Source organism: Colobus angolensis, unplaced genomic scaffold, assembly GCF_000951035.1.
Source record: "Colobus angolensis palliatus isolate OR3802 unplaced genomic scaffold, Cang.pa_1.0 Scaffold80, whole genome shotgun sequence".
In the NCBI taxonomy this organism is placed as follows: domain Eukaryota; kingdom Metazoa; phylum Chordata; class Mammalia; order Primates; family Cercopithecidae; genus Colobus; species Colobus angolensis.
Window position 1 is genome coordinate 269,028 of NW_012121821.1, and position 22,262 is coordinate 291,289.

At 39.7% G+C, this 22,262-nt stretch overlaps 1 protein-coding gene and 1 pseudogene across 2 annotated transcripts in view; one reads left to right on the forward strand and one right to left on the reverse strand.

Annotated features, from left to right (window-relative positions):
- SRGAP1 (SLIT-ROBO Rho GTPase activating protein 1) overlaps window positions 1-22,262 on the forward strand; it is a 317,024-nt gene that overhangs the window by 18,134 nt on the left and 276,628 nt on the right. The gene's annotated exons all lie outside the window — the stretch shown is intronic.
- Window positions 10,900-11,302, reverse strand: LOC105502619 (annotated as a pseudogene).

A 22,262-nucleotide genomic window follows, 5' to 3' on the forward strand; every position in this document is an offset into this window, starting at 1 on the left:
CAGTGTACTCCAGCCTGGGAGGCAGAGTGAGACTTTTTCTGTACACACAAAAAAAAAGTTTTAAAATTTCCAAATATATACAGTAATTTAAATTATCTTTTTGTTCCTCATTTCTAAATTAATTGCATTATCATCATAGAACATGGTCAAATTTTTTTTTTAATTTTACTCCAGGTTTGATATTAACACAGTTATGGTCTAATTTTACAGATATTTTGAAGTCTAATTTTTCTTGACCATGCTGTTTTAGATTATAAACCTCCATCTCCCTGGCCCATCCTATCTACCTTCCTGCGTTACGTCTCTCCAGAGCACTTACTATCATTGGATCTATTTTATACTGATTTTATCTTGCTATGGGACCCTTAAAGTTCTTTACTTACGTGAAAGCTCAGTGATGTGGTTAACAGTACATTTTAAAAATCCAGCATTGTTTTATTTTTATTTTTTTTTGAGACGGAATCATCCAGGCTTGAATGCAGTGGCACGATCTTGGCTCACTGCAACCTCTGCAACTTCCACCTCCCAGGTTCTAGCGATTCTCCTGCTTCAGCCTCAGAGTAGCTGGGATCACAGGTGAGCGCCACCATGCCCGGCTAAGTTTTGTATTTTTAGTAGAGACAGGGTTTCACCATATTGGCCAGGCTGGTCTCGAACTCCTGACGTCAGGTGATCCACCCGCCTCAGCCTCCCAAAGTGCTCAGAGTACAGGTATGAGCCACCACGCTGGGCCAAAATCCAGCATTTTCATTTCAATGAGAAGGGTCATATGGGTTGTATCTATATTTGCTATACTACAGGAAGTCAAAATCTAATATCCAGTTGTATTTTTTTTAGCTCATGAATAATTAGAACTATTTAAATTTATCCAGTATTTATTGTAGTATAGTTCAAGTTACTGTGGAAAGAATAAGTCTGTGTTTTTTTTTCTTAAAGAGAATTCCATGGCTCAGGTCCTTGCTATCTCGAATGACGTTTATAGTCCAAGAGCTGCACACTGAGGAGGATACACGTACAGGAGAGCAAAAAAATGTTGCACGAACGCTTTAGAGTTCCTCATATATAGGTTTGTGTCTGCATATGGAAGAATCCAGGAGATATGGAAATGTAGGGGGAAATGTGTGGTGAGGATCAGTGAAAGGCTCTGATATGGGCAGAACATGAACACATACGCATTTTTCTGAACAATCTGAGATGGTGTTGCGAAATCTCTGGGGTCTTGGTATTGCCGTTAGACAGTGTGGTCTTTCATTGCAGTGTGCAGATGGCAACATTCCTTGTAGAGCTGCTTCTACCAGTCTATCCCTTGTGATTCTTTCCTACTCCAAGGCTGGCTGTAGAGACCTATGACACTACGCCCTGTGGGGGAGGGGCCACCCTGCAGGCTTTTTGGTGTCACAGCCAACTTGGCACAAGAAGAGCATTTACAAAGGTTCCAGCAGTTCTTAAAGCATTCGATGTCACAGTTCCTGGACTGTCATTTCTGACTCCCTGCTCAGTTGGTCTGTGGAAGACATATGGACTTTTGCCCTTCACTTGTATTTTTCTGAAGGTGTGGCTTATGCAAACAGCTCCCTCTCACAGACCTCTAACAGTTAAGATAGAACAATGGTGTCTGCTTATCTTAAGTCAGACCTTTTTCACTTCTGAAGATATCCAAATTTTAGTCTGGCCGTGAAATTAGCATGTTTCCACCAGTGGAATTCAGCTTTGGAACAGTATTTACCAAGGAGAAGGAGTAGGAAGACATCCGTTTGCTCATCGTTTTACATGTGTAATGGCACTGTGTGTTGTCTTTTGATGTCTTCTCAATGCCGTTCACAAAGTTTTCTTTGAAAGTGATGGCTTTATCCTTCTGCTCATATTGATTACCACAGTTCAAATACCATTCAGTCAAATTATAATCCTCAAGCACCAGGGGAAATTCCAGAACTCAGTGAACGAGAGGTTTGATCGTTGCTGCAGGACTGAGTTCTGCCCATTCCCTGTTGGTAGAGAAAAGGTAGGGAAAAAGAGCACCTTTTTAGAAACTTGCACTAGAAAAGGCAAGAACTGTTTTCTTTGGCTGACCCCAGGGCTTGATTAATTTGCTCACCATTTCTTTGGCTGTGACGAGTTTTCACTTTTATTTACATCATGACAGTGGAAACATTGCTTGATAATGGTGCAGCACAGAAAGCTGGTAGGTTTTGAGAATTTAGAAGAGAAAATGTGTTAGTTTTTGTGTTCCTTAGAAAAGAGTTTTCTGAGTACAGTATTACAAAAAAGAAATGAATGCCTTTTCAAATGGTTGCTCTTTTTTTTTTTTTTTTTGAGACAATGTCTTACCTTATTGCCCAGGCTGGAGTACAGTGGCATGATCTAGGTTCACTGCAACCTCCGCTTCCCGGGTTCAAGGAATTCTCATGCCTCAGCCTCCCGAGTAGCTGGGATGACAGGCATGTGCTGCCATGCCTGCCTAATTTTGTGTCTTCAGTAGAGACGGGATTTCACCGTGTTGGCCAAGCTGATCTCGAACTCCTGGCCTTAAGTGATCTGCCTGCCTTGGCCTCCCAAAGTGCTGGGATTATAGGCGTGAGCCACCACGCCGGACCACAGTTGCTCCATTTTTTATTGAACTTCTGTTGCACTTGTATTGACAGTGTTTATGGGAACTGTCAAATGTGTCACCAAAAATCTATATTTGAAAGATTTCCAGACTGTATTATTCTAGAGCTAAGAGTTTTAATTATACACATCTATCTGTATTGTTAAAAGAAAAAGTTTAAACAAATTAAATTTAACAGAGTTTAATTGAGCAAAGAACAATTTGTGATTTGGGCTGCCTCCCAAGCCAGAGTAATAAGCTCAGAGAGACTCCAGTGCAGCCGTATGGTGGAAGAAGATTTATGAACAGAAAAGGGAAAGTGATGTATAGAAAATGGAAATGAGGTACAGAAACAGGTGGATTGGTTACAGCTTGGCATTTGCCTTATTTGAAAACAGTTTGAACCCCTGGCCACCTTTAATTGGCCAAAATTTGGTGATTGGCACAAGAGTAGGTTATAGTCTGTTTATATTTCCAGTAAGGTTTCAGTTTTCTATGTCCAGAGAAACCTTTACGCTAAACTTAAAATATATGAGAAGGCAGCTTTAGGTTAAACTTAATGTAACAGTATTCTCCAAATACCTGATCTATGAATAAGTATCTTCTTTGAAGACAGGAACTGTACTTCAGGTTCTTTTCTGTTTAGCATCTAATTCCAAGATTTCTTCCAGCAATCTTGGAATTACGTTGTAAAATAATGTACAGAAAGCCTTGTGCACTGTGAAACAAAAATTTTATTATAATTGTGGTTATCCATCTTTTGGGTATTTCACAGTCTCATAATACCACGCCCCATTTTCAGATACCATATGACGCTCTGAAATAAGCATACTCATGTAGATTTGTATACGTCTCATATAACCTAGTAGTTTGTAGCATGGCCTCAGGAGTCAAACTGCTAGGGTCTACATCACCCAGCTCAGCTACTTTCTGGCAGTTTAACTATGGGCAAATTCGTTAATCTCACTCTGCCTTACTTTCCTTGCCATTAAAATAGTGGTAATGACAGTACCCATTTCAGAGCATTGCTGAGACAAGTAAAGTGTTGAACTGTCTGTCACGTGGAATGCTCAAAATATGTGAATGTATTACCACTTTTATAAACTCTGGCCTTGAAAGCAATAATAATAAATGTTAGGTTGCAAAAGACTTAGTAGCCAAGGAGAGCCTAAGGAGTAAATGGGGACTAAACATAACATGGTGTCTAGATAGGATCCTGCAACAGGAAAAGAACATTAGGTAAAAACAAAGGAAATCCAAATAAATGATCAACTTTAGTGATTAGAAAAAATTGTTAGCCTGGGAAAATAAAACATTTTCTGTTTTAAAAAAATTCCATTCATATAACTTTATGGTTATATAAAAAAATCAACTTGTTGGCTAAAATAGAGATTGATAAGGCAGAAAATGAAAGTTCTCACCTTTCCAAAGATAACTACTCTTAATGGTTCAGAGTATTACATACAGAGTATTACATGCAAAAGTAATTGCGCTTTTGCACCATGAATTTTAAATCATTATTACTAGGCTCAAACACATTTTTATTAATCAAAATAGGAACCATTATAATCAACACATTTTTGCCAATGAGAAATAAGTTTGTTTATTCTTGTAGAGTAAAAATCTATGGGCCGGGCACGATGACTCACTCCTGTAATCCCAGCACTTTGGGAGGCTGAGGCGGGCGGATCACAGGGACGATCACATGAGGTCAGGAGTTCAAGATCAGCCTGGCCAACATGGTGAAATCCCGTCTCTACTAAAAATACAAAAATTAGCTGGGCATGGTGGTGGGTGCCTGTAATCATAGCTACTTGGGAGGCTAAGGCAGGAGAATTGCTTGAACCCAGGAGGCGGAGGTTGCAGTGAGCCAAGATCCTGCCACTGTACTCCAGCCTGGGCGATAGAACGAGATTCAGTTCCCCCACCCCCACCAAAAAAAATGTGTGCTTCATGATTCACCAAATTCTTGAAAAGCATTTTCTGCATCCTGCTGGTTGTGGAAGTGTTTGCCCTGCAAAAAGTCATTGAGATGCTTGAAGAAGTGGCAGTCAGTTGGCGAGAGGTCAGGTGAATATGGTGGATGAGGCAAAACTTTGTAACCCAATTCCTTCAACTTTTGAAGCGTTGGTCGTGCGAAGTTCCTTTGGTCATTGTCATGGAGAAGAATTGGGCCTTTCCTATTGACCAATGCTGGCTGCAGGTGTTGCAGTTTTCGGCGCATCTCATCCATTTGCTTAGCATACGTCTCAGATGTAATGGTGTTCCTGGGATTCGGAAAGCTATAGTGGATCAGACTGGCTCAGACCAGCAGCAGACCAGCAAACAATGACCATGACCTTTTTTTTGGTGCAAGTTTGGTTTTAGGAATTGCTTTGGAGCTTCTCCCAGTCCAGCCACTCAGCTCATCATTGTTGGTTGTGGCATAAAATCCAGTTTTTATACCACATGTCACAATCTGATCGAGAAATGGTTCGTTATTGTTTCACACAATGAGAGAAAACAACACTTCAAAATGATGAGATTTTTTTTTTTTTTGCTCAGCTCATGAGGCACCCACTTATCAAGCATTTTCACCTTTCCAGTGTGCTTCAAATGCTGAATGACTGTAGAATGGTCGATGTTGTTCTTTGGCAACTTTTTGTGTAGTTGTAAGAGGATCAGCTTTTGATGGTTGCTCTCAACTGGTCATTGTCAGCTTCTGTTGGCCAGTCACTAAACCTCCTCATCTTCAAGCCTCTCATCTCCTTTGCAAAACTTCTTGAACTACCACTGCACTGTATGTTCATAAGCAATTCCTGGGCCAAATGTGTTGTTGATATTGTGAGTTGTCTCCACTGCTTTATGACCCATTTTTAACTTGAATATCACTCGAATCTGCTTTTTGTCTAACATCATTTCCATTGTCTAAAATAAATATAAAATAAACAGCAAGTAATAAGTCATTAGCAAGAAAACATAAAGTGAGAAATATGCATTAAAATGATGTATAACATAACCACAATTATGTAAGAATGTATTCTAATATCAGACAGCAAATTTCAGCAATGCAAAATCCATGAGTACATTTGCACCAACTGAATACATCCTTCCAATGGCATCATTTGTATTTATTTATATTTGTAGTAGTTAATCTATTTATTTACTTATTGAACAAATGGGATAATTTGCAGAATAGTTAATATAGCCTTTTTTTTTTTTTCTCAGCAATGTATCATCTATCTATACCAGTGCTACTCAGTCATAGTTCATAGACCAGTGCTGGTCAGCAACGTGTTTGTTACCAGTCTTTGAGGAGATAAGGGAGGAGATAAGGTAAATCTTGACATTTCTTTCTTTCTTTCTTTCTTTTTTTTTTTGAGACAGGCTCTCACTCTGTCACCCAGGCTAGAGTGCAGTGGCACGCTCATGGCTCACTGCAGCCTCAATCTCCTGGACTCAACTGATCCTCTCACCTCAGCCTCCTGAGTAGCTGGTACTACAGATGTTCATCACTATGCCCAGCTAATTTTTGTATTTCGCCATGTTGCCCAGGGTGGTCTGGAACTCCTGGACTTAAGTGATCCTCTTAACCTTGGCCTTACAAAGTTCTGGGATTACAAGCATGAGCCACCACGCCTAGCCTCCACACTGCTTTCTTTATTCAGAAAATCTTGCTACTAAACTAAATAGTGGTTAGTGATGTGATGCTTTAGATTCTAGCCTAAGCTCCGTATCTCATTGTGGATCTGAAATGAACAGTTTGCTGACCTTCATCTGAGTAGTGCTAGTCTGCATCATGCCATATAAACATATAAAGAGTTGCCTTATCCCTTTAAGAGTTACTGATATTGGGCCGGGCGCGGTGGCTCACGCCTGTAATCCCAGCGCTTTGGGAGGCCGAGACAGGCGGATCACGAGATCAGGAGATGAAGACCATCCTGGCTAACACGGTGAAACCCCGTCTCTATTAAAAATACAAAAATTAGCTGGGCGTGGTGGCGGGTGCCTGTAGTCCCAGCTACTCGGGAGACTGAGGCAGGAGAATGGCACGAACCCGGGAGGTGGAGCTTGCAGTGAGCGGAGATCGCGCCACCGCACTCCAGCCTGGGCGACAGAGCGAGACTCCGTCTCAAAAAAAAAAGAGAAGAAACAAGATTGTCTTTCAAATGGAATAGTGGTGGCATTTACCAATAGCCACCTCTGTTCTTTTATCTGTGTCAGTTTCAGTGATTGAACTTCATTTAAAGAGTCAACACAGTGTAGAGGTTGAGACTTTGGATAAAGCCAATTCAAATTATGGCTACTCTGAAACCTCAATTTTTTAATCTGAAAAATGGATGTGATGAATCAGTCTTATAAGATGAATCTATCTTATAAGATTATTGTGAGGCTTAATGATTAAATGAGATAATACCTTCAAAGAGCTTAACATTTTTTTTGGCATGTAGTAAGGGCTCAATAACAATGAGTTGCTATAATAATATTATTTACTACTACCAGAAGCTATGGTCTTAATTAGTGACATTTAAAAAAAATAATTTAAAACTCACTCATCTCCAAAGAAGTTGAAATTACTTAATAGATTAAAATGTTGCAAAGCAAACACTAAAAAAATGCGAATGTTAATGGTGCTTTAGAAAAGCAGGGAGTTATTTATCACCAGAAGCTATGCTTTGCCCAATGTTAAAAAGTGTTGTGTTGTTAGCCTTCCTATAACATTTGGCTACAAAGAGGCATTTTATTACAGTTTCTTACATCATCATTAAGAGAATCTAAAGGGCTAATAAATTATATTTTCATATATATATATTATTTTTTGAGATAGAATTTCACTCTGTTGCTCAGGCTGGAGTGCACTGGCACAATCTCGGCTCACTGCAACCTCTGCCTCCCGGTTTCAAGCGATTCTCCTGCCTCAGCCTCCCAAGTAGCTGGGATTACAGGCATTCACCACCACATCCAGCTAATTTTTTGTATTTTTAGTAGAGACGGAGTCTCACCAGGTTGGCCAGCCTGATGTCAAACTCCTGACTTCAGGTGATCTGCCTGCCTCAGCCTCCCAAAGTGTTGGGCTTACAGGCGTGAACCACCGTGCCTGGCTGTCTATATATTTTTACAGGCTTTTGCTCTGTTGCCCAGGCTAGAGTGCAGTGGCATAATCTCAGCTCACTGCAGCCTTGACTTCTTGGGCTCAGATGAGCCTCCCACCTCAGCCTCCTGAGTAGCTGAGCACACCAGCAAACCTGGCTAATTTTTTTGTAGAGATGGATGGGGTTTTGCTATGTTTCCCAGGCTGGCCTTGAACTCCTTGGCTCAAGCGATATGCCAGCCTTGGCCTCCAGAAGTGCTAGGAGTACAGCCATGGGCCACTGCCCCTGGCCTGAATTCTATTTTCTATGTGCAGCAGGGGAGTACTATTTTAATAGGGGCAGAGGTAATATTTTTATAAGGAGACCACTCTCATCACAAGATCTGCAAGTGTCTCCTTAACTTTTAAATGGTATCAGTAGTTCTAAAAGGTCAGACCACTTTCTTATTCTCTTGATAACTGGTATTGGCTTCTCTGTTGATAAGATCTAGTTTTAGTATAATTTTCAGAAAAGTGAATTGCTATGATTTTGTTCTTGGTGGTGGCATTGTTGCTAGAGATGTAGATTGCTCTACCATTAACCTGCACTAGTTACTGTTCACTAGTTGTGTCAAAAATAATCTGCCAGACAAATTAAAAAAACTAATAGTTATTCCATCTGACTCTCAAAGACATAATCCTCTCATTTGCTTCCAGATAGGATATATATGTACCATGTTAAGACACTGAGGTCTGTTTTGTGCTGCTATAACAGACTACCACAGACTAGGTAATTTATAATGAAAATGTATTTATTGGCTCACAGTTCTGGTTGCTGGGAAGTCCAAGATGAAAGGTCTGTGATCGGATGAGGGCCTTCTTGCTATATCATCCCATGGTAGAAAGGCAAAGAAAGGGCAAGAGATACTGCAAGAGAGGGCCACATGTATCTTTTATAAGGAGCCCACTCCAGAGATAACAATAATGGCATTAATTCATTCAGGAAGGCAAACCCCTCATGGTCTGATCACCTCTTGAAAGTTCCACCTCCTGACACTGCTGCACTGGGGACTAAGTTTCCAACACATGCTTTTTGGGGGACTCATTCAAACCACAGCATATGGTATGTATGTGTGTGTGTATATGTGTTTCTTTCCTTCCTTTGCACAGGGCAGCACCCTTCTAAAACACCCCAAACACTCACTGAATGTCCTTGGTCAGCACCTTATTCTCACAAGTCTTCCATAACTTAACTCTGATTTTTCCTGTGTTCATCTATAAGTATTCACTATGCCATTAAAGTCGTTACAATTTGATTGTCTCCTTAATGGTGACTCAGATGAAAGCTTGGGTTTATACTGATACTTGTAATTGAATCCAAAATGCCTGAAATCCTGTATGAAAGTTTACTATTAGATTGGTGCAAAAGTAATGGCAAAAACCGATATTACTTTTGGATCAGCCTAGTAGATACAATATGAATGTTGCCTGGGGTTATGGTTAATGTCTTAGTAACAGCGGCTTGCATTCACAGTGTGTTCTTTTTTAAGGGAGATCATATTGGTGTCACATTACAGATAGGGAAAAAGAAACTCAAAACTTAGAAACTTGAGATCTTTTTCCCAAGATCACATAGCTGGTAAATGGTGGCGCCACCAGGGTCCAAACCAGTGCTGCAACCATCCTGCAGCGCTACATCAGGATGCCACCTTAAAGAAAGGTTAAATGCTTACATTGCATGCCATTCATTCCATTTAAACTTCCAAAAAACTAGGAAGAATGATTGCCATCTTTGACCTAATAGAGTTTATAAGTTCAGATAAAAGTCTGTATCTTTTTGTTATTGTTGTTCAACAATTATGTGCTAACAGAAAATTGTTGTTTTATTGTTATCTCAATGGATTATTTGATGAGGAAACTCATGATGGAGCTGCCTCTTTATAGGCATTAGAAAAAGCGGTTTGGGTAGAACTTGCCTGTAGAGAAGAAATAAATCTAAAAAGAAAAAAAAAGTAAAAGAAAAAAAAAGAAAAGGCAGTTTGGGGAGAAATATTTTTTAAAATCCTAAATTGGAATGAATACTCTTGCTAAAATCCTGTGCCCTGTTCCTAGGGATTATAAGAATCACTGCCTCAGCTCCTTGTTACTTCCATCACATGGCTTTGCTAGTTTCCAAATGAAGAGGTTTCTCCCTATCTTTTTTTTTTTTTGAGAAAGAGTCTTGCTCTGTCGCCCAGGCTGGAGTGCAGTGGTGCGATCTCCTCTTTCACTGCAACCTCCGCTTCTGGGGTTCAAATGATTCTCCTGCCTCAACCTCCTGAGTAGCTGGGACTACAGGCGTGCGTCACCATGCCCAACTAATTTTTGTATTTTTAGTAGAGATGGAGGTTTTCCATGTTGGCCAGGCTTGTCTTGAACTTCTGAGCTCAAGCAATCCACCTGCCTCAGTGCTGGGATTAGGGATTATAGGAGTGAGCCACCTCTCCCTGCCTTCCTAGCTTGATTTTCTTGGGAAAGAAGTTGTATCTCTTCAGCTTCTATCTCTTCTCTTGATTTTATTTAAGTGTTCACCCTTTGTTGTTGGTCCTCTTTGAGTGGTGCTAGGAATTCTGGTAGAACCACTTGACACAGGCCCCACCTCAAGCCCCCAAATTCGCATTTGTAACAAGTTACCAGGTGAGACTGATGCTGTAGGTCAAGGACCACACTTTGGGAACTACTGCTGTAAAAAGCAAGTGATTTTGTAACTTTCTTAAGTTAGCCAATTTAAATGCTAATTTTCCTCCCAATTTCCCAAAGATCTTTTACCTTTCTTACAATTGCTCTCAATGGACATCAAATCATGGCTATTTAAACTAAAATTCTAGAAAATGTATGTAGCTCCTTGCTTTTTGCTTTGCCATTTTTCCTTCATTTTCATATTTTGTTCCCTTCCCAAATTATAAAGCGCCTTTTCATGCCACACCTGGGTAAATTGAAATCTAAAGTGGGAGCCTGATGAGCCCTTGAGGATTAATGGTTCAATTTCCCTGCAAATCTGCATGTGCTTTTGAACTAAGGAAAAAGAACACAGGAGAATGTATCTCTTCTTAGGGCTTCGCTAGCGCATTTCAGTTTTCTACAGTTACCACCAGGTCTTAGGACAGTCATCACATTTGACACCTGACTCTAGGACAACCGAAGTACAGGTTTTTTGTAGGTTATGGCTCATGCAAGTTAGCGTGAAGTTGGGAGTTTTCTTTTCTTTTCTTTTCTTTTTGGTGTAAGAATATCACTGTATTTATTTTCCTACAGGTAATTTTTCTATGGCTTCAACATTTTCTCTTCAAAATTAAAAGAAAAATATTCCAAAGTTTAGAACTGGATCACTTGGTCCTTTCTCATCTTATCTCCTCCTAATTCAAAATGCTTGCATCTCTTAATGGCCAGCATCCTCTTGGATCTGCAGTTAGGCTCAACACATTCCAGCCTAATTAGCACAATCTTCTTTGTGGTCTTAGCCTTCTTCCAGAAAATTGGCTTTGTCTGCCCACCATAGCCACTCTGCTTCTGATCATAGCGCCTCTTATACAAGGAATCCTTGCCCTTATAGCGTGTCACTTTGTGAGGCTGATGCTTGCCACACTTCCTACAGAAGGTTCTTCGGGTTTAGGTACATTGACCATCTTTGCAGCAGGGCTGTTCTATCTATATGATGAGAACAAGAAATAGCGACTGAGATCCTCGTCTTGTACAGGTCTCGCGTAACCGGGAGTTTTTCTTTAAATAGAACATTTCGTTATGTTTCATGAGAGCACCTGTTTGATTGTTTTTGTACCCTAGTCTACTGGCAATTTATGAAATTGCTTTAACAGTAGTTATATGGGAACTACAACTTACATGAGTGGTAGGATCTCAAGTCAGACAATAAGGAGAAAACATTTTGTAAAATTACCCTTGAAAATCCCCAGGTCACCAAGAAGTGCATCCATGAAAGCTCTGAAGCCAGAAATTGATTTAAATTTCTCTTTGCTTATGGGCTACGACCCCACACTTGCCTGTGGCCACGGTCTAGTTGAAAGAGGGAAAAGATGTTAGGGAAAATAGGATTTTGTCCTTTCTCCTTTCTTCCCTTCCAAGTAAACATAGACACGTGGTTCAACTCCAATAGATTAAATGTACTGTGACTCCATTATATTGTTAAGATAATTGAAGTATTTGATTCTGGGTCACTGGTTTACATTCATTTACAGTCATGCTGGAATTAAGTATCATAAGTTCACTCATTCAACAAACAGCTATTGAATATCTTTATAGATTTATCAAGGACAGGGATTTGTTTTTTTATTGGGACCCTTTTTTGTCTTATAGTAGTCACTCAGGCAGTGTTTGTTGAATGAATAGTGAAACACAGTCCATGTCTTTTTGTGGTTTGTATCCTGGTTTTAAGGTGGAAAAGTAAACAAAGATTTGCCGTAGAGTCTGTTAGAGATATCTTAATTTATGGGAATATTGTGGAGGAAGAAATTCATTCTGCCTGGGAGAGTACAATACAAACTCATGAGAGAGACATCTGGGCTGGACCTTGATGGATAAGGAGTTCTCTAGGAAAGGAGGGGCATTCCAGGTAGAGGAAAGGCTCCTCAAATGATTCTAACATGTTTCCTTCCTAACAATCATAAGCTTAGTGTTTTAAGTGCCTTGAGCAGAGTAGTAAGAGATAAGAATAACAGGTAATGCTAATAATAGCTAATAGCTATTGGGCATACAGTTTGTGCCTGGCAGTGTAAGTGAATTTTACATTTTGCTTAAATCTCATAAGAAATATATGAGATACACACTGCTAACCCCATTATCCCATTTTCTAGATTAGAAAACTGAGGAAAGTTGGCCGGGTGCGGTGGCTCACACCTATAATCCCAGCACTTTGGGAGGCGAAGGCGGGTGGATCACCTGAGGTCAGGAGCTCAAGACCAGTCTGACTGACATGGTGAAACCTCATCTCTATTAAAAATACAAAAAAATTAGCTGGGTGTGGTGGTGCATGCCTGTAATCCCAGCTAGTTAGGAGGCTGAGGCAGGAGATTTGCTTGAACTCAGGAGGCAGAAGTTGTAGTGAGCTGAGATTGAGCCATTGCACTCCAGCCTGGGCATCAAGAGTGAAAATCCATCGCCAAAAAACAAGAAAAGAAAATGGAGAAAGTTGAATTTACCAGAGATGACATAGCCAGTAAAATGACATCTATTATGTTATATAAGCCTTGGCTGAATGCCATATAAACAGTTAGATTTTATTTATTTTTATTTTTTGAGATGGAGTCTCACCCTGTTGCCCAGGCTGGAGTGCAGTGGTGCGATCTCAGCTCACTACAGCCTCAGCCTGCGGGGTTCAAGTGATTCTCCTGCCTTAGCCTCCCAAGTAGCTGGGACTACAGATGCCTGCCACCACGCCCAGCTAACTTTTTGTATTTTTAGTAGAGATGGGGTTTCACTGTGTTAGCCAGGGTGGTCTCGATCTCCTGACCTCGTGATCTACCCACCTCGGCCTCCCAAAGTGCTGGGATTACAGGTGTGAGCCATACGCCCGGCCAAACAGTTAGATTTTGTGGACAGTAGGGAGCTATTGAAAGTGATAAGGTCAAACATGAGCACGAAAGATAGACTGAAAAACACTGAGTGGAGGGAGGCCAGTTTAAAGGTCTCCTTGTACTCTTTAGTAGCATGCTGAAGGCCTCAGTTTCATCTTAACCTTAAGAGATGTGAAGGAGATATGAAAGGTGGAATCAAGAGGACTTTACCACTCATGGGAGGAGGAAGTGACTGATCTATCAGGTTTACAAAGTGGAGATTAAGACACACAGTGCTGTACTGGAAGAAAATGTCATCTTTTTTATTGTCTCCTTTTATGTTTTATTGTATATGTAATACCTAAAATATATTCACAGAATAACACACATGCATAATCTATAAATGTGGAAATAGACACACACTGAGATAATGCTCTTTTTTTATGGGGTCTATCACAAAAATGTTTGGGGTTGCTGGGCACAGTTACTCGCACCTGTAATCTCAGCTACTCAGAAGGCTAAGGTGAGAGGACCACTTGAGCCTAGGAGATCTAGGCTATAGTGAGTTATGATTGAACCATTGCACTTCAGCCTGGGTGACAGAGTGAGACCCTGTCTCTTAAAAAAAAAAAAAAAAGGCCTGAAGACTACTGATTCAAGCCTATCTAAGAGATGAACCACCGTCCAGAGGTAAGTAAACCACTGGGGCAAGAAAGACTGAAGAGGTGAAGTGAGAAGATGATTACCTGAACTTTTACGTCTGGAGGTGATCAAAGTTCTTTCTCTTTTGAACCATATGTTTTTTGCATTTATGAATAATCCAAAACAGTTTTATTTATTATTATTATTTATTTGTTTATTTTTGCAATGGAGCCTTGCTCTGTCACCCAGTCTGGAGTGCAGTGGTGTGATCTCGGCTCACTACAACCTCCACCTCCCCGGTTCAAGTAATTCTCCTGCCTCAGCCTCCCGAGTAGCTGGGACCACAGACGTGCGCCACCCCACCTGGCTAACTTCTTGTATTTTTGGTAGAGAGAGCGTTTCACCATGTTGGCCAGGCTGGTCTCAAACTTCTGACTTCAAGCAATTCGCCCACCTTGACTTCCCAAGATGCTGGGATTACAGGTGTGAGCCACCGTGCCCAGCCCCAAAACATTTTTGAAGTCAGGATAAAGGTACTAAAGGGAAAAAGGTATTCCTTTCCTGTGGGAACGATTCTGTTCAATCTGTTTTTGGCCTTGGAAAATGTTAGAAGTAGAATGGACATTAATATCATCTAATCCAGCTTCTGTCTACCCAGCCAGAATCTCAGACAAGTAGTAATAGGGCTTTTGCTTAAATCCTTTAAAGGGTAGGCAACCCAGCCCTTCACAAGGAAGTTTGAACAGGTGAATTGGTAGAGTTCTTCCTTTTACAAGGCATAATTAGCTTCCTCATTTGCAACTTTTATATACTTCTTCCCCTTAAAAAAGTTACAGAACCAGTAACACTACACATGGTGCTGTACAGTTTTCCAAAGCATACTTGTACATGCACAGACAACACTTGATTCTCCCAACTCTTTTATGGAGTGGGCAGGCATGTTTGTTCTGATTAAATAAATGAGGCAAGCCAGGCCTCGTGGCTCATGCCTGAAATCCCAGCACTTTGGGAGGCTGAGGTGGGTGGATCATTTGAAGTCAGGAGTTCAAGACCAGCTTGGCCAACATGGCGAAACCCCATCTCCTAAAAATACAAAATTAGCCAGGCGTGGTGGCACATGCCCGTAATCCCAGCTGCTTGGGAGACTGAGGCAGGAGAATTGCTTGAACCCGGGAGGTGGAGGCTGCAGTGAGCCAAGATCGTGCCCTTGTACTCTGGCCTGGGCAACAGGCTCCTCTATAACTCAGGAATCAGAGCACTGTTTGTGGGATTAAATTAGGTAGCTCTTGGAAAGTTGTTGTAAAAGCGTGGCTTAGATTTAGATGTGCAACAAATGTAATTTTCTTACTTTTCCTATCCTGGCTAATAAATTTAAAAGATTTTCATATGGTGTGTTTAACTTTGTTAAATTTTCAGTTGGGGGTTCAGTTCCATCATATCAGCCATTGCAGGTTACTTTAGAACTTACTTCTGTCATTTGTCTTTTTTTTGAGACAAAGTCTCACTCTCTTGGCTAGGCTAGAGTGCAGTGGCACAATCACGGCTCACTGCAGCCTTGAGCTCCCAGGCTCAAGAGATACTCCCACTTCGCCTTCCTGAGTAGCTGGGACTACAGGCATGAACCACCATGCCTGGCTAATTTTATTATTTTTATTTTTTTCTAAAGATAGGATCTTGCTTTGTTCCCTGGCCTTCATTTGTCATTTTAGTTATAATAATCATTAATGCTATCTTGATTTTCAGAAGGTGAGAAATTTGATTATTTAAAAAGTTATGAAAAGATGCCTTATCAGAAAGAGATCTAAGTGATTTCTAGTTTTGAGAAAACTGACTCTTTTTAAAACATTTTATTTTATATGACGTGAAATGGGTTACCTGACTGCATTGCAGCCATATTGTTACTAAGCGGGAAGGAATGGGGGTAGGTGTTCCTTTTCATTTGGAATGTTCCCTTCATGGGAACATTGACTTCATGGAGTCAATTGTGTGATAAATGCATATATATTTCTTTGGAATTAAGTGTTTGAAGAAGAAGGATCAATTCCATTGGAATCTCTTTTATCTTTTTGCTCTTCTCATACTGTCTGTAGAGAAGAAGTATTTTATTTTTACTGAGAAATCTGCCACTTTCAGGGGTTTTACATCTCGACAGACGTGAATGCCCTTTAACACTTGCTAGCTAATGAAAGTGTATGTTTAGCCTGCCAAACCATGAGCATTCTGAGGACTGGGATCCAGTCTGAATTTTCCCTGTATTATTGGCACATGACACAGTTCCTGGCACTTAGAATGAAATAATAACTCTCTGTTGACTGAAGGAAATGTTAGTTATCACTACTGTATCCATTGATATTTAATGAATGCAGACTAATTAATAAATGTTGGGAGTTCACTGCTGTATCTTCTAGGTAGAAAAATACATTTCAGATAAAACATATACATTCAGGAAAAAGAATTTTCTTCACAAATATACAGAATTCTGTTGAGTGCCTTTCTCTATATAGGAACAATGAAAATGTAGGAAATGCTTTATCATCTGTAATTGTTCTTTGGACTAACCTAGAATTTTTCCCCTGAAGAATGCATATATTCACTTGTCCCCTAACTCTTTGGTAATGAGCATGATGCCAGGGTCCCTGACTGAACTCACTCAGTCCAGGGTACATGTGAGATGTCAGTGTCCAGAATACCAGTCCTAGAGGTTTTAACTTTTAGCCAACAGTGGATAGCCATATGTGCGTGCGTGTGTGTGTGTGTGTGTGTGTGTATGGATGCATGTGTGTGTGTGTTTTAAGCTCTTTGAATTCTTCAAGTTTAATCCAGTATCATACTTCTCCAAAGATGAAATATTTTCCCATTTCTTGTTTTTAATTTTTTTTCCCAGTAAGTTCAGCTGTGCAAGGAGTCCATTATCTGTTGTATCAATTTTCTAGAAATTTCTTGGGCTCTTGAGGGACAAGCTGGGAAGAATTCAAGGCCAGACACGGTGTGGTGAAAGTATCCCCGGTTATGACTCTCGAGATTTTTTGGAAAGTAGTAGTAAGTCATTTAATCATTTGGGAATGATGGATCGTGCATTCTGTGTATTCCCTCTCTCCATGGTGAAGTTGTTTGTATACATAGCTTTTGCCATGGTCAGCTCCTCTCTGATAAAATGCTCCTCTTCATTTTATTTCATTTGAGTCACTTTCTCAATCAGTATGTTTTGTATGCCAAATTACAGATCTTTCCATTTTCTTCTACCATTTTGGCATTTAGATGCCTCAACACAAATTTAATCTGAGAAAAAAAAATCCTAATGTCCTGACTTCTTGTGGGAAGTATTTGCATTAAGGAACTTCAGTTTTACTCCCTTTTTCTTAAATTCTAGAGTCTGATGTTTGCCCCTTAAAGTTTTCTAAATCTAATTCCTATTTGATGTAAACTGTCATCTCCTCCTCCTCCTCCTCCTCTTCCTCCACCTCCTTCTCCTCCTCCCTCTGTAACCCTGGCTGGAGTGCAGTGCCTCAATCTTGGCTCACTGCAACCTCCCCCTTCCGGGCTCAGGCAGTTCTGTCGCCTCACCCTCCCGAGTAGCTGGGATTAGAGGCATGCGCCACCATGCCTGGCTAATTATGTATTTTTAGTAGAGACAGAGTTTTGCCATGTTGGCCAGGCTGGTGTCGAACTCCTGATCTCAGGTGATCCGCCCTCGATTGCCTCGGCCTCCCAAAGTGCTGGGATTACAGGTATGAGCCACCACACCCAGCCAAACTGTCTTCTTTAAAAAAATATGTCCCTGTCATATTGTCAATCTGTTCCTCATAGCTAAGGAGTCTTTGCTGCATAGGTTGATCACACACAATGAGATACAATTTTACTTTTCAGTTGAAATTTTTAGGATAATACTTTATGAAGTTGAGGGTATGGTATGATAAACATAATTTCTCATTAGGAGTGGGAGTGAAAATTGATACAGTCTTTCTACAGTGCAATTTGGCTCTGTTATCTTCCTTTTTTTCTGAGACGGAGTTTCGCTCTTGTTGCCCAGGCTGGAGTGCAATGGCGCAATCTCAACTCACTGCAACCTCCGCCTCCTGGGTTCAAGTGATTCTCCTGCCTCAGCCTCCCGAGTAGCTGGGATTGCAGGCATTAACTTTTGTATTTTTAGTAGAGACAAGGTTTCACCATGTTGGCCGGGCTGATCTCGAACTCCTGACCTCATGATCCGCCCGCCTGGGCCTCCCAAAGTGCTGGGATTACAGGCATAAGCCACTATGCCTGGCCTGTAATCTTACTTTTACAAATCTCTCCAGAGGAAATAATCAGAGATAAGGACGAATATTATGTATAAGAATGGTTGGCCTGGCGTGGTGGCTCACGCCTATAATCCCAGCACTTTGGGAGGCCAAGGCGGTGGATCACCTGAGGTCGGGAGTTCGAGACCAGCCTGACCAACATGGAGAAACCCCGTCTGTGCTAAAAACACAAAATTAGCCGGGCATAGTGGCACATGTCTGTAATCCCAGCTACTCAGGAGGCTGAGGCAAGAGAATCACTTGAACCTGGGAGGTGGTGGTTGTAGTGAGCTGTGATCGAGCCATTGCACTCCAGCTTGAGCAGCAAGAACGAAACTCTTTCTCAAAACAAAAACAAAAACAAAAACAAAACAAAACAAAGAGTGCTCGTCATAGTTTTCTTTAAAATATGAAAATTATGGCTGGGAGCAGTGGCTCATACCTGTAATTCCAGCACTTTGGGAGCCTGAGTTGGGAGGATCACTTGAGCCCAGGAGTTCAAGACCAGCCTCGTAACATGACGAAATTCTGTCTCTACAAAAAAGACAAAAATTACCCAGGCATGGTAGTGTGTGCCTATCGTCACATGCAGCTACTCTAGAGGTTGAAATGGGAGGACACTTGAGTCTGGAAAGTGGAAGTTGCAGTGAACTGAGATCTGCACCACTGCACTCCAGCCTAGGTGACTGAGCGAGACTCTGTCTGAAAGAGAGAATGAGAGAGAGGAAAGAAAGAAAAGAAGGAAAGAAGAGACAGAGAAAGAGCCAGTAAATAATCAAAGTCAATTGTGATATGTAAAAGTGTTAGAATAATATGGAACCATTAGAAAGTATGACTTTTGAAGAGTATTAAAGGACAAAGAAACTAAGAAATCTCATGAGGAGAGAAAAATATGATTAATAAAATACAGTATATACCAGAATATATTACAATTATTATTTCTGAGAAAAAGGGATGGATAGTTATTTAAAAGCTTCTTCTTTGTGTGTTTGTTTTCCGAATCTTCTGTAACAAATGTATAGTACATTGATGATTAAATGAATGAGTATATAAAGCACTAGAAGAATACCTGGCCTTATAGTTAACTCTCAAATATGAGCTTTTACTGTTGCTATGATATAATTACTTTTATTATATATAAAATATTTTTTAAAACTCACTCTAATTATAATTAAGTATTTAATTAATTATAAGTAATTATAATTAATTAATTGTAACTACTTGTTTAATGTTTGTCCTCTATTCTCCATCATCTTTGGTCCTTCCTAATTTTTTTTGAGATAGGATCTTGCTCTGCTGCTCAGGCTAGAGTGTAGTTGCGTGATTGTAGTTCACAGCAGCCTCAGCCTCCTGGGCTCAAAGGGCCCTCCCATCTCAGCCTCCTGAGTATCTAGGACTACAGGCATCTGCCACCACACTTAGCTAATTTTTTAGTGCTGTCGAGATGGGGTCTCACTGCATTGCCCAGGCTGATCTTGAACTCCTGAGCTCAAGTGATCCTCTTCCTCCGCCTGCCAAAGTGTTGGGGATTACAGTCGTGAGCTGTCCTTAAAGACCATATCCGTCAAATACAAGCTGGCTCTAATACCTGGTACATAATAAGTGCTTAGTTAATATTTGGTGTGTGTGTGTGTATTTGTTTGTACCCTCAAAGATCAGGTTTCTAAATATTTTCTCCTATTTTATTTCAGTTTTTTGGCAGGAAGGTCACTAATAATCAAGCTGTAAAAATATTAGTTGCTCCCAATTTAGAATTTTTATGTTCTTGTGAATGCTGAAATGTATGTAAATGAAACTGCACAGTGTTAAATGGTATGTTGTTGAACCAGAAATATGTTTATTGTCTTATTTTATAAACAAAATGGCCCTGAGATTTCTTTAAAATTTTTTAAAAGTTATAGATTTTGAAATTTACAACACAACTCAATAAATAAGATTATGACAAAGCTATCTTAGATATACTTTTTGATTGGCCCTAAGATTATAACTTTAAACAAGAATAGGAACACTTTTAACAGCTTGGAAGGTATTTTGGTGGGACAATAGGAGTTTATTTGTTTACATGAAAATCTGTAATTCTATAAAAGAACGTAATTTGAATCTGTAGTTGATTGCAAGTTTAGAGGTCTCTGCAATATACAAAGTTTCTTAGTTGCAGTCACTTCCCAAGACATGCTGATCACTAAGAAACAAGGAAACTCAGCTAAAATTACCAGCTGCTGTTTATAAAGCCAAATGATAAAATTTACTTAATGAAAGTAATGTGCTGACAGCAGTGTTTATTGCTTAAAACATAACAATCATGTTTATTGTATCACTCTGAGACAGCTTTGCTGAATATAACTTAAATGTAGCAGAGGAAATCCAGAGTAATGCGCTGTTTTAAAAAAGTGTGTTTATTTACATGAAACCAACATAAAAGATTTGATGAATTTTTTGTCAGAGGTCTTAGTTTTCTAGAGTTAAACTGAAAAGATTGAAGAAATGGTAAGTAGCTACCATTTTTGGAAACAAGAAATTAAGAAGTACAAACTCAGAAAACACGCTTGGAGAAAATTTTAATATCATGAAACCTAGAACTCTTGAACTTCAAAAGACCTTACAATCCACTTGATGGTGATATTTGGAATCTCAGATATAGTATTGAAATATCATAGGATAGAAAAGAATAATCAGGGAGCTTAACGCAATCAGAACCTTGTAGCCTGTTATGGGAAGTATCATTTGGTTAAGCCTGCTAAGCTACTGTAAATGAATGTTAATCGCATTTTATCAGCTGCTTATACTATCTTTATTATATAATTTGAATATTTATGACCATGGAAATATGTTTAACTGTGAAATTACAGTGTTTATGGAACTCAAATTCCAAAAAGCATACAACCCTGTGATGGAGAAGAATTATATTTAAATACTACAAAATCCAAGATGTTTCTACCATTTAACATTAGTCTATATCTTGTGGGAGAAGCAGTTTGTGGCTAAAATACTGTGACAAACAGAATGATGTATGCTAATGTTGACTTCTAAGATAAGCATGTGATTTATTGTTTGCACAAAAGTCAATCACCAACTAGAGTATTTTAACTTTTTAGGATCAGGTAGTATTTAACTATTTTCTCAATATAGGTTATATCATTTTGGTTGACTGCATCCTTATCTTCTTAGAAATTATTAATGAACCTTTTAAAAAATATGAACCAGGCTTTCTACTTGAACTTATTCTCCTCTTAAAGCTGCAATAATATTGAAATTGAAAATAATGGGCCAGGCGCTGTGGCTCATGCCTGTAATCCCAGCACTTTTGGAGGCCGGGGCAGGTAGTCATCTGAGGTCAGGAGTTTAAGACTAGCCTGACTAACATGGCGAAACCAAGTTTCTACCAAAAATACAAAAAATTAGCTGAGTGTGGTGGCATGTGCCTGTAATCCCAGCTACTTGGGAGGCTGAAGCAGGAGAATGGCTTGAACCGGGGAGGTGAGGTTGCAGTGAGCCGAGATTGCACCATTACACTTCAGCTTGGGCAGCAAGAGTGAAACTCTGTCTCAAAAAAAGTAAAATAATAATGGATGGGAATGTTTCTTTAATTGTGCAGTCTGTATTGATTTTGTGTGTGTATATGTATTTTGGGGAAAATTGATTCTCTGCCAATGCCTTCTTACTTCTTTGCAAACATAAACCCATGAAAAGGTATTTTTCCCTTTGGGAAAATTTAAATGCACATTGTTCTTCTGGAAAATATAATCTAATAGGAAAATACAATTCACATTAGAACCAAAAAAAGCCTGTAATTAAGATATGTCTTAGTCACATTTTCTTTCTGTCTTTTGTTAAAACCACAACATGGACTCATTCAAGCAAATAAAGTTGTTGGGTAGGTGGAACATTGTTTTCCAATGTTATAGTAATGTTATAGTGTTACAACTATCTGGTTACTTCATCTTAATTGACAAAAATATTAAATTATCATTTTATAAAATTTGGGTATAAAACTTTATGTCTTGAGGCTAATTTAGATGTGTGGTGGTGTCTACCGGCAACACTAGAGAGGTTTCAGAGTCAGAGTGTTGAGACCAAATTCTACACCCAGCAGTCAGCTTAGATACCATCTTTCTAGTCAGGTTACTGAATCTTTCCAGGCCTCAGTGGTCCCCTCTTCA